General features: G+C 42.3%; 1 long non-coding RNA gene across 1 annotated transcript in view; it reads right to left on the reverse strand.

Moving 5' to 3' along the window:
* Nucleotides 1–343: 343 nt before the first annotated feature.
* LOC147998746 (uncharacterized) overlaps nt 344–12,671 on the reverse strand; it is a 125,583-nt gene continuing 113,255 nt past the window's right edge. Inside the window, exon 4 of the long non-coding RNA XR_015645951.1 lies at nt 344–5,570. This is a non-coding gene — a long non-coding RNA (uncharacterized LOC147998746). The remainder of the gene's footprint in view (nt 5,571–12,671) is intronic.

The raw sequence follows: 12,671 nt of genomic DNA on the forward strand, positions 1-12,671 counted from the left end.
GGCTGGTATCCATGTGAGTCTGCCCTTTTCTATGGTAAAGAGTATGGAGGAAGAGTAGATGGGGAGGGGAACAAAGGGAAGGTGGGGGACAAACTGGGAGAAGAAGTAAGAGAGACTGCAGTTATGATGTTAAAGGACATGTATGAAAGCAAGGATATGCATACATATATGGTCACATTGTAAATACTGCTTGTGTGAAAAGCACTACAGATATTGTAAGGGCATAAGCATAAAGACATGCTAGTAAGACAGTTTGAGAAGTAATTTTTCGATCTGGCATTGAATCATAGGAATAATTATCAAAGAAGGGAGGCACCATTCTGTAACCTTTAATTTTTTGTGAAGCCTTTTAATGGTGGTTCTTAAACACTTTAAGCTCCCTTCTAGCCCACTCTCCATCAGAGATAGTGGGAAAGGATACAGGGGAAGTGGACCTGTTTAGAAATGGTTCACAGATTAGCAGCTGTTTCCAGAAGTCCAAGAGGCAACGAGCATTGACGGTCATAGGGTCAGGCAGCTGTAGCAGCTAAGAATTCTTAAAGGGCCAGTTGACTAGCAACTGGGGATACTTCAAAGTGCTAGGAGCATGAGATAAATCACATTACACGTATGAACCTTTAACCACTGATCAACTCAGTTCAACAGCCAGAGTCTTACATTTCACCAGGCAGGCTTTTTCTGAGTTCTCCTGGTGGCCTTGCCTGGCTTTGGTTTATTTTTGTTTTCCAAGGCCTTTCCTTCTTCAAATTTGAGGGGTAGCTTTGTTCCCTGCACTAATCTTACTTGTGCTTGTTTTGTTTTGGGTGTGAGATTCATCTTTCTGAAGTCTTATCTTTGAGGCATACATGGAACATCAGCTCTGTTGTATGAGCTTGTCTACGTGTGTGGGGGGCACTTTTGTTTCTTTCTCTGAGCGGTGCTCTTGGCTCTATGCTTCTGGCATTTTCACTGTAGCTGCAGCTCGATCCACTTGCAAACACTTCACAGATACACCAGCAGCCCAGTTCGGGAGAGTCAGGATAGCAAACATGAAGCAGCAGTGGTGGAACTACCCAGCAGAGACAGCCAGGCCTCAGCCTCAGCTCCAGTCAGCAGGAGGGTCCGGAGGGACTCCAGGAGAAGTTCTCAGCTGTGCCTCTCTCAGCTCAGTGAAGATCAGTGAAGACCGACAAGTGTTGCACAGCTAGCTGTACCAGCAAGTCAAGCTCTGCCCCAAACTCCTCTCACGGTCCCTTGTGTCCTATTTTATACTCCTTCAAAACCTCATGTGACCTCCAAGGGTCTTGCCTCCTCTAGTGTCTTGTCTCAGCACATGAGTTTATCTCACCTGACATCAACCTACCTGAGTCCACAGAAGCATCAAGAAGCCACAGCAAACCACCACATGTTTTTGTGGTGCATTACTCTCTATGGAGTCCTGACAAATGGAGTTGAACTTCTCAATGTAAGGTGGACTGATATATCTGTGTTCTTAGTGAAGAATCCTTTATCATGTGCCCTTTCACATGCTGGCTTTAGCAGAACATCCTTTTACCTGTGTCTGCTTCAGCAAAACATTTCTTCATGTGTCTACCCCAGCAAAACACCATCCAACACAACTGACTTTCCATAGAACCCTTCAGTTTCCACCTCACTGTTCTGTGTGGAGGGCTGAGAAACAAGGTCTACACCAGTTATGGGCCTTTACCAATGATGGGGATCAGTATCTCCATCTATAAAGACTGATACAGAAAGTCAAGAAGACAAATAAGCCAATTTAAAAGTGGGGTACAGGGGGTTGGGGATCTAGCTCAGTGGTAGAGCACTTGCCTAGCAAGTGCAAGGCCCTGGGTTCAGTCCCCAGCTCCAAAAAAAAAGTGGGGTACAGAACTTAGCAAATATCTCTAAACAGATGGCATTTAAATGACTGAGAAACGAAGGGAAATTTAAGGCCTAGGTAAAATGTTAAGGCCTGGGTAACTGCTACCTGAATAGTCTACCATTATAAGGAAAGTTTCTCATGTTTCTGCTGTTACTAGGAAACTTTCTAGTGCCAAGATTCTGTTATGTTCTGTGCCCTTGGAAACCAAACACGATAGGAGTCAGTAGAACTGCTTTGTGGAGTTACCCACAATAAGCTTGGGCCTGAACCAGCCACCCAGCAGCACTTCCTGCACCTGTGTAAGAGCTTTTAGGGTGCAAGCTGCCCCTGGGATGGACCCCAACATAAGAGAGACGCCCATGCCTGCAATATAAGGAACTATTTGGAACAAGACTTCCATTTTGAATAGTGGTCCAGTAACATTAACAGAGACATATGGGTAACTGACATCCTGGTTAAGGCATGAAGGTTAGACAGGTCCCATCCTACTGGAGAGGTTAGGACATCAATGTTAGACAAGGCAAGTCCCCGCCACAGTTGAATACCCCAACCAATGGGAGCAGGGCAAATGAACAACAAAGACGTGCTCCTATGGAAATCCCTATCCCTCAATCCTGAGGGGTGACATAACTTGGCACCAATGCTTGTGCATTTTGGACTTAAAAACCCTGTAAGACTTATTCAACTCAGGGCCACGGTTGAGTTCCCAAATCTGGTTGACCAGTCACAGGGTATATGCCTAATAAACGGTCCCTTTCTGACTGAGATCAGAGACTGTGTGGTTTCTAAGGTGATTCCTGAACTCCAACAAAAATATTCAATACCCTTAATCATCAGGACAATGCATATTAAAACTGCTTTGAGATTTTTGTGTTACACCCAAACTTGTTAGGTTTTCGCTGCTGTGAAGAGACCCCATGACCAAAGCAACTCTTAAAAGGACATTTAAATGGGGCTGGCTCACAGGTCCAGGAGTTCAGTCTATTATCCTCATGTCAGGAAGCAGAGCAGTGTCCAGGTAGGCATGGCACCGTAGGAGCTGAGAGTTCTTCATGTTCACCTAAAGGAGGCTCTCGGTCTAGAGGTGATGCTTAGGTAGCCATATTGTTCACGCTTCCTGGACTTGGGTTCCCCGTCATACCTAGAAGGCATTGTTGTGCAGCAGATGACCTTCCCCTGGGCCCTTACAATGTTCCTGCCCATCCTCTTCTGTGATGTTCCCTGAGCCTGCTAATGGGAGGCTCCTTCTGCTTATTCACTTCCCTACTTCCTTAATTCTTCATTCTCCTCCTCCTCATCCTCCTCCTCTCTGAGTATCTTAGTCTTGTCCTCCCACATCTGCTGGGGTCCTGGCAACAGCATACCTCAGCCCCAACTTTTCCCATTCCCTAGATCTCCTGAAAACCTAGTGGAGAATACACCACCATCCTAAGTCTTCCTCCTCTCCTCAGCATGCCTGAGCTGCCTGGCCTTCCCTTTCCACCAGCCCTGTCTTTGACTCCCACGAGATGGAAAATGCCTGTGCTCTCTGTTGTTTCAAGCTCACTCTCTGTGAGTCAGGCTGACTCAAGGGAGTTCTGCAGCAGCACTGAAGCAGGCTACTGAGTGAGAACGTTACTGGGGCAGCTTGCCTAATCCTCATGGACAAGCCGTTTGGTAGAACTGGAAATATGAGGCACATAAACTCTGTTGTTTGGGGACATTTATTATCTGGATTAAGGAAGTTTGTTATATTGGCTATTATCAGAATTATGGAGGTTTTTTCTGTGAGTTGATGCTGTTTTTATAGATTGTGGTTTTGATCTGTTGCTGAGAATTGTGGTAATTGCAGTCAGTTGGCTGGCAGAGACCAATCAAACAACTGACAGTATGATAGAAAGGAAGCAGTGGTGGATTTTGGGGGAAATTTTAAAGGAATCCATCCACTCTGGAAACCGGACTGACAAACCCTCAAAAGATTAAAAGTAGGTATACCATAAAAAAGGGCTCACGGTAGACTACAATAATTTTTTATTTGACTTTGGTGTGAACTGTGAGAGCCCATTTCGTTCCGCTGCTAGATATCCAAACGTGCATCATGAAAGACACTCTCCTTTCCTCTTGCACTTCCTGTACACGTTTAGGAAGCAGCAGCAGCTGTGTGTGTATGTGTGTGTGTGTGTGTGTGTGTGTGTGTGTGTGTAGATATCTGTGTGAATGCTGTCTGTGTTCCGTGCTTGTTTTTACAGAACTGTCAAAATGTTTTGATTAATCCAATGCTGTATTTTGGGAAGTCAGTGAATGTGTATTTCCAGCTTTATTTTTCTTACAACTGCTTTCTTTTTTTTTAATTGGACAGTGTTTTATTTTCCTTTACAATTTAATAAATTCTTCTTGATGACTGCACATGGGGTAAGGCTGATTGGTAGTTCAGAAAGATCACAGCGATGGTGTTTTCCTGACAGTGTGTAGTCTTCGGTAGTGAGTGGGATGACTTGTATGAGGTCACTGCCAAACCGGCAAGACTGCATTTATGCACCCATCATTTTTGGGATAGTTGGTAACTTGGGCACACTTTCCCCAAATCATCTTGCCTCCTTGTGTCACAAGGCCCAGCTTGCTCACAATCACTTCAATAACTGTACCTCAGGTGATCATACTCTGGTGATCATACCCAGGGTTGTCTATAATGGGGATGGTGGATCCTTTTTCACATCGAGTATAGGCAGGCAAAAGGTAGCTTTCAGCTCAGGGTGTGTGACATGGGCTTTTCTGAAACATAGACCCAGTGGCCTAATGAACCTTTCATATTTAGGTGGTTTTCTTGTAAAACCATCACCAACAAAGACTTTTTGTAACCATTCTCTTCCATGATTTTTCTTTTTCCTGTTCGAATAACTTTGAATACATCTGCTTCTCCTTGGGCACGAACTTTGGGTAGAGGGAACTCGCGTTTTCCCACCTTTCCTTTTCTGCTTAATCGTGTTGGAAAGTACTTTTGCTCTTGACTGCCCCTCTCTGTCCAGCAGGTAGGCAGGCACGGCTCCTGTGGAGTCTTCTCCTCATCCTTCTGCTTGGTGTTTTTCTTTTTATGCATCTTAATAGTCTTTTTATTTGTATTTTCTTTGCATGGCCAATTTATGGTAGAGCTTAGCCTCAGGCCAATCTTTTTTTTTTTTTCTTTTTTGGCCTTTGTTGAACGTTCATGGGCCTCCCAACCTTCTTTCTTTCTCCTTTACTCAGGGTGGTCCAAACGATATCCATATCATTTGCAGTGCAATTCAATATATTCATCTTGTGGTGATGACAGCTGCAGAGCAGCCTTCCAAGATCTCCTGGGTTCCAAAAACCTCTTAATTTCTGGGTGTCACTGGTCCACGAGCCTGCTTTGCTCAGGCTGGAATGGGAGGGGGTAGTTGTCCTTTTCAGCTGCTTTCACGGCCTGGAATTTTGTAGTTCCATAAGAACATTTATATGTTTTTGGTTATTTTAAACTAAATTTTCCAATTTGACATCAGTGTGGTTATGTAGATAGACTTTGGACGTCTTTGAATTTGTTTGTCTAGGTACATAATGTTTCACTTAACTTTTATAGATTTCAAAGTAGACCTTAAGAGTTTTGGTAAGATCAACCTATCAATGTTGTATTTTTTGAAGATAATGTAGAATGGATCTTCTTCTTCCTCCTTCCTCCTTTATCCTCCTCCTCTTCTTCCTGTTCTTCTTTTTCCTATAGAAAATGTAAAATATCTTTAGGTTACTCTTGTAGGCTAGAACTTTGGTGAGTTAATTCTTTTTTTTTTCTTTTTTTTCGGAGCTGGTGGTGAGTTAATTCTTAAACGTGGTGTCTTTTATGTTTGTTTATATGAAAGCATGCACTCAACACACATGACCAGGAAAATTTTCTTTGTGGAAAACCTACTGGCATTTTTTTAAGCTAGCATGCAAATGATGCTGAGGAAAGAAGTTGAAGATATAATTAGGAAGGTGTTTTAGCCAAGATACAAACCACAGACCACATGAAGCTCAAGAAGGATGACCAAAATGCGGATGCTCCTACCCCTTCTTAAAAGGGGGAACAAAAATACTTGTCGGAGGGGATATGGAGGCAAAGTTTGGAGCAGAGACTGAAGGAACAGCTATTCAGAGCCTGCCCCACATGGGTACACAACCCATATATATATACAGCCTCAAAAACTAGATAAGATAGATGAAGCTAAGAACTGCATGCTGACAGGAGCTTGATATAGCTGTCTCCTGGGAGGCACAGACAGACCATGTCAAATACAGAGGCAAATGCTAGCAGCAAACCATTGAACTGAGAATGGGGTTCCTATTGGAGGAATTAGAGAAAGGATTGAAGGAACTGAAGGGGCTTGCAACCCCATAAGAACAACAATGCCAACCAACCAGAGCTCCCAGGTACTAAACCACCACCCAAAGAGTACACATGGACTGACTCAGGGCTCCAGCTGCATATGTAGCAGAGGATGGCCTGGTTGGGTAACAATGGGAGGAGAAGCCTTTTGTCCTGCCAAGGTTGGAACTCCCCAGTGTAGGGGGGCAAGAAGGGGGTGGTTGGGGAGGGGAACACCCTTATAGAAGAGGGGGAGGGGGATGGGATAGGGGACTTATGCCCTGGAAACTGGGAAAGGGAATACATTTGAAATGTAAATAAAAAAATCCAATTAAAAATTTTTCAAAAAAAGGAAGATGGTTTGGAGACAGTGCATGAAGTCTTCTACACTACTTTAGGAGTCTGTGCTTAAACTCATGAAGAGTGGACTTAGCAGGGCTGCTTGAGAATATGTGCTCTGTAGGGGGATGGATTTCATCAACTTCTGCCACTTCCGAAACGCTGACACCAAGAATGCTACTTGTCCAATTTCTGTTGTAGAATTAAATTATGTGTTTCTTAACTTGAAGTTCCTTTGCAAAGTTATTGAGAAAAGGGAGCTATTAGAGGGCTGCTATGACAAGAGCTTGGCATGAGCCAAGAATCTGAAAGCATTAAGAGTCATTGAGAGCTACTATTTCATGGAAAGACGATTATAAAATAAATGCCTTTATTAAGATTAGTCTTTTACCAAGAATAATTGATAGCTAAATAATAAGAAAATAACAATAATAAAGAATTCGGTTAAATCTTCAGATGTAGTTGCAGAAATCAGAGAGAGCTCTTTGTAAAAATCATTATGAGGTAAATAATTTCTAACAAACCTAGAATTCAAATTGCTGTTGAGTGTGAAATCTGTTTCGCTGTGTAATGTCTGTAAGAATAGGAAGTTTACTTATGTTACCTTGTAAATAACTCCCCCCAAATGCTTTATAATTGCAGTGTAGAGGGGACTGCTGCTGCTGCTGCTGCTGCTGCTGCTGCTGCTGCTGCTGCTGCTGCTGCTGGTGGTGGTGGTGGTGGTGGTGGTGGTGTGTGTGTGTGTGAGAGAGAGTGTGAGAGAGAGAGAGACAGACAGACAGACAGACAGACAGACAGACAGATACAATGGCACATGCATGCAAACACACATCCATACACACACAGAGACACATGGACACACACACAGACACACACATACCCACACACTTGCAAATACACAGACATACACACAAATGCATGAATAAAAATAAATGGTGTTAAGAACTAAAAATGTTCAAAATAAAATTTGCCCAAATTGAAAGTAAAGCTTCACAAATGTAGCAGTTAAGTCTCTCCAGTTTTAGAGCAGACCACTTCAACTCTCCATACAGAAAATGGAAGCAGCATGTGCAGAAAGGTATTTTGAAATCTCAAAGTGGTGACAGGAGGAGCTGGCTTCCTGGGTGATGCACCAGAGCTGCTGTATTCACCTGGACTCTCTCCAGAGTCCCTGACTTTTATTCAAGAAGAAAAAGTCAGGTTTTAAAAAGTTATCAGTGTGTAAAAATTAACTCTTAAAGTATTAGTCATGTATTCGTCAGATGTCTGTCCCCATTAACTATGTAATATCAATTCCTGTTATTTAAACATTATACATACATATGCATGTTAAATCAGGAAGTTATACAAATGCCACAGAATGACTGAGTGGAAGTCATACAGCCCAAAGTGAAGAAAGAGTTGGAGAGAGAAACAGGGAAAGCTGCATTCTTAAAATTGTGTGTCACTTTGTGTCTGTGCATGTATGTGTGCATGTGTGTCTGTGTGTGGGCATGTGTGTGTGTGTGTCCGTGCATGTGTCTGTGTTGTACAAGTGTGTGCACATGTCTGTTGTGCATGTGTGTGTATATATACACATGTATGTGTACATGTGTGTGAGTGTGTATGTGTGTACATGAGCATGAGTGTCTGTTCATGTGTGTGCATGTGTATAGGTGAGTGTGTGTGTGTGTGTGTGTGTGTGTGTGTGTGTGTGTACCCAAGGAGGTCAGCTGGTATTAGTTCAAAATTTGTCTGACCCCAGGTGGTTTATTTTAGGCATATTTAAGTACAACAAAATTTGGAAAATAATTTCTGGTAATAATTGAATCAATTCCATGTGTGCATAACAAAAGCTTAAGGTTTATTGAAACTCTGGTAAGAACAAACTTTATCTTCTATAGAGATATGTTCTACAGAGTAACAACCAAAGCAGGCTCATGACAAGCAATGCTACTGACGGGGTCTGGGAAGGATAGCCCTACAGAGTGACTGGGAAGACAAGGCTCATGACAAGAATCTGGGAGATACCTGTAACCTGGCCACACAGAGCACAAGAACTCAGCTTTTAGGCACACCAGTTCCCAGCTTTCTGTGTTGAGTGCAGGTTATAAACCACCCTCTCAAGAGACAACACTGCGTGTTTAACATTCTGGCTTTCTCTGCTGCTTTCTGAAAGCACAGGTTTGTACAAGCTTCCTACCCCAGCGTGACTGCTGGGATCAGTATCTCTGGAAGAAAATACCTTTAAGGCGCTCCATGATTTCTCCATCTCCAGGCTTCTGTTTAGTTGCGTGTATATTCTGAAGTCCGTCACTGGCACCAGCTACTCCAACGCACACGTCTGCAACTCATAGCCTTTAGGCGCTCCGCCATTTCTCTCTCTCCAGGCTAATACTTTAGTTGCACACATATCCTTAAGTCAGTCATTGGCATCAGCTACTCGAACGCATTCCTCTGCCACTCATAGCTTTCAGGTGCTCCGCCTTTTCTCTATCTCCAGGGTTATGTTCAGTTTGCAAGTATATTCTGAATTCAGTCCTTGGCATCATCTACCCCAACACACACTTCTCCCATTCCAAGGTTTAAGGTGCTCCGCCATTTCTCTTTCTCCAGTCTCAGGTTTTATTTGAATGTATAATCTGCAATCAGTCATGGGAACCAGCTATTCGATCGCACACCTCTGCAATTCATACGTTTCAGGTGGTGTGACATTTCTCTGTCTCCAGGGCTTATGTTTTCGTTGTATGTATAGTCTGAAGTCAGTCATTGATATCAGCTACTGGAACAAACACGTCTTAACTCATAGCTTTTAGGTGCTCCGCCATTTCTCTATACCCTCGGTTAATGCTTAGTAGCAGGTAGATTCTAGAGTAGGTTTTTGCCATTAGCTACTCCAATGTACACCTCAGCAACAAATAACTTTTAGGTCCTCTTCCAATTCTCATCTTTTAGGTGCACATATATTCTGAGGTCAGTCATTGGCATCAGACACTCGAACACACACCTCGGTAACTCAGAGCCTTTAGGTGCTCTGCCTTTTCTCTTTGTCCAGGTGTTAGCTGCACATCCATTCTGAAAGTCACTGGCATCTCTACTGGAACACACACCTCTGCAATCATAGTTTTCAGGTGCTCCGCTATTTCTCCACCTCCAGGCTAATGTTTTAGTTGCACATATTTTTTATTGGATACATTTCTTTATTTACATTTCAAATATTATTCCCTTTCCCCATAAGCCCACTATCCCCTCCCTCTCCTCCATAAGCATGTCCTCCCCCATCCACCCCCTCATCCCCTCTTCCATTTCCCTGCACTGGTGCCCCAAGAAGGCTATCCTCTGCTACATATGCAGTTGGAGCCTGGGGTCAGTCCATGTGTAGTCTTTCAATAGTGGTCAAAGTCAGTGGCTTAGTCCCTGGAAGCTCTGGTTACTTGGCATTGTTGTTCATATGGGGTCTCAAGCCCCTTCAAACTCTTCCAGTTCTTTCTCTGATTCCTTCAACGGGGGTCCCGTTCTCAGTTCAGTGGTTTGCTGCTGGCATTCGCCTATGTATTTGCTGTATTCTGACTGTGTCTCTCAGGACAGATCTACATCCAGTTCCTGTCAGCCTGTACTTCTTTGCTTCATCCATCTTATCTAGTTTGGTGGCTGTATATGTATGGGCCACATGTGGGGCAGGCTCTGAATGGGTGTTCCTTCTGTCTCTGTTCTAAACTTTGCCTCCATATCCCATCCTATGGATCTTTTTGTTCTTCCTTTTAAGAAGGAGTGGAAGCATCGCCATTTGGTCATCCTTCTTCTTGAGCTTCTTGTGGTCTGTAGATTGCATCTTGGGTAATTTGAGTTTTTTTGGCTAATAGCCACTTATCAATGAGTGCATACTATGTGTGTTTTTCTGTGATTGGGTTGCTTCACTCAGGATGATATTTTCTAGTTCATTCCATTTGCCTATGAATTTCATGAAGTCATTGTTTTTGATAGCTGAGTAGTACTCCATTTTGTAGATGCACATTTTTTTTAAATTCATTTCTCTGCTGAAGGGCATTTGGGTTCTTTCCAGCTTCTGGCTATTATAAATAAGGCTGTTATGAACATAGTGGAGCATGTGTCTTTGTTGTATGTTGGAGAATCTTTTGGGTATATGCCCAGGAGAGGTATAGCTGTGTCCTGAGGAAGTGGAATGTCCAATTTTCTGAGAACTTACAGACTGATTTCCAACTGAGTGGTTGTACCAGTTTGCGGTCCCACCAACAATGGAGGAATGTTCCTCTTTCTCCACATCCTCGCCAGCATCTGCTGTCACCTGAGTTTTTGATCTTAACCATTCTGACTGCTGTGAGGTGGAATCTCAGGGTTGTTTTGATTTGCATTTCCCTGATGACTAAAGATGTTGAACATTTCTTTTGGTGCTTCTTGGCCATTCGATATTCCTCAGCTGTGAATTCTTTGTTTAGCTCTGAACCCCATTTTTTAATAGGGTTATTTGTCTCCCTGCGGTCTAACTTCTTGAGTTCTTTGTATATTTTGGATATAAGGCCTCTATCTATTGTAGGATTGGTAAAGATCTTTTCCCAATCTGTTGGTTGCTGATTTGTCCTAATGACAGTGTCCTTTACCTTACAGAAGCTTTGCAGTTTTATGAGGTCCCATTTGTCTATTCCTGATCTTAGAGCATAAGCCATTGGTGTTCTGTTCAGAAAATTTTTACCCAGTGCCCATGTGTTTGCGACTCTTCACCACTTTTTTTCCCTAATAGTTTGAGTGTATCTGGTTTGATGTGGAGGTCCTTGATCCACTTGGACTTAAGCTTTGTACAGGGTGATAAGAATGGATAGATTTACATTCTTCTACATGGTGACCTGCAGTTGAACCAGCACCATTTGTTGAAAATGCTATCTTTTTTCTATTGGATATTTTTATCTCCTTTGTCAAAGATCAAGTGACCATAGGTGTGTGGGTTCATTTCTGGGTCTTCAATTTTGTTCCACTGATCTATCTGTCTGTCTCTGTACCAATATCATACAGTTTTTTTATCACTATTGTTCTGTAATACTGCTTGAGGTCAGGGATGGTGACTCCCTCAGAAGTTCTTTTACTGTTGAGTATAGTGTTTGCTATCCTGGGATTTTTGTTATTCCAAATGAATTTGCAAATTGCTCTATCTCTATAAAGAATTGAGTAGGAATTTTGATGGGGATTGCATTGAATCTGTCAATTGCTTTTGGCAAAGTGGCCATTTTTACTAAATCAATCCTGCCAATCCATGAACATGGGAGATCTTTTCATCTTCTGAGATCTTCTTCAATTTCTTTCTTCAGAGACTTGAAGTTCTTGTCATACAGATCTTTCCCTTGCTTGGTTAAAGTCACACCAATATATTTTTTATTATCTGGGACCATTGTGAAGGGTGTCATTTCCCTAATTTCTTTCTCAGCCTATTTATCCTTTGAGTAGAGGAAGGCTACTGATTCATTTGATTTAATTTTATACACTGACACATTGCTGAAGTTGTTTATCAGGTTTAGTAGTTCTCTGGTGGAACTTTTGGGATCATTTAAATATACTATCATATCATCTTCAAATACTGATATTTTGACTTCTTCTTTTCCAATATGTATCCCTTTGACCTCCTTTCGCTGTCTGATTGGTCTGGCTAGGACTTTAAGTACTATATTGAATAAGTAGGGAGAGAGTCTGCAGCTTTTTTTAGTCCCTTATTTTAGTGGGATTGCTTCAAGTTTCTCTCCATTTAGTTTGATGTTGGCTACTGATTTGCCCAATATTGCTTTTTATGTTTAGGTGTGGGCCTTGAATTCCTGATCTTTCCAGGACTTTTTATCATGCAGGGGTGTTGAATTTTGTCAAATGCTTTCTCAGCATCTAATGAAATGATCATGTGGTTCTTATCTTTTAGTTTGCTTATATAGTGGATTGCGTTGATGGTTTTCCGTATATTAAACCATCTCTGCATGCCTGGAATGAAGCCTACTTGATCATGGTGGAGGATTGTTTTGATGTGCTCTTGGATTTGGTTTGCAAGAATTTTATTGAGTATTTTTTGCATCGATATTCATAAGGGAAATTGGTCTGAAGTTCTCTTTCTTTGTTGGGTCTTTGTGTGGTTTAGGTATAAGAGTGATTGTGGCTTCATAG

The sequence above is a fragment of the Rattus norvegicus genome, chromosome 20 (assembly GCF_021556685.1).
Source record: "Rattus norvegicus strain SHRSP/BbbUtx chromosome 20, alternate assembly SHRSP_T2T, whole genome shotgun sequence".
Taxonomy (NCBI): Eukaryota; Metazoa; Chordata; class Mammalia; order Rodentia; family Muridae; genus Rattus; species Rattus norvegicus.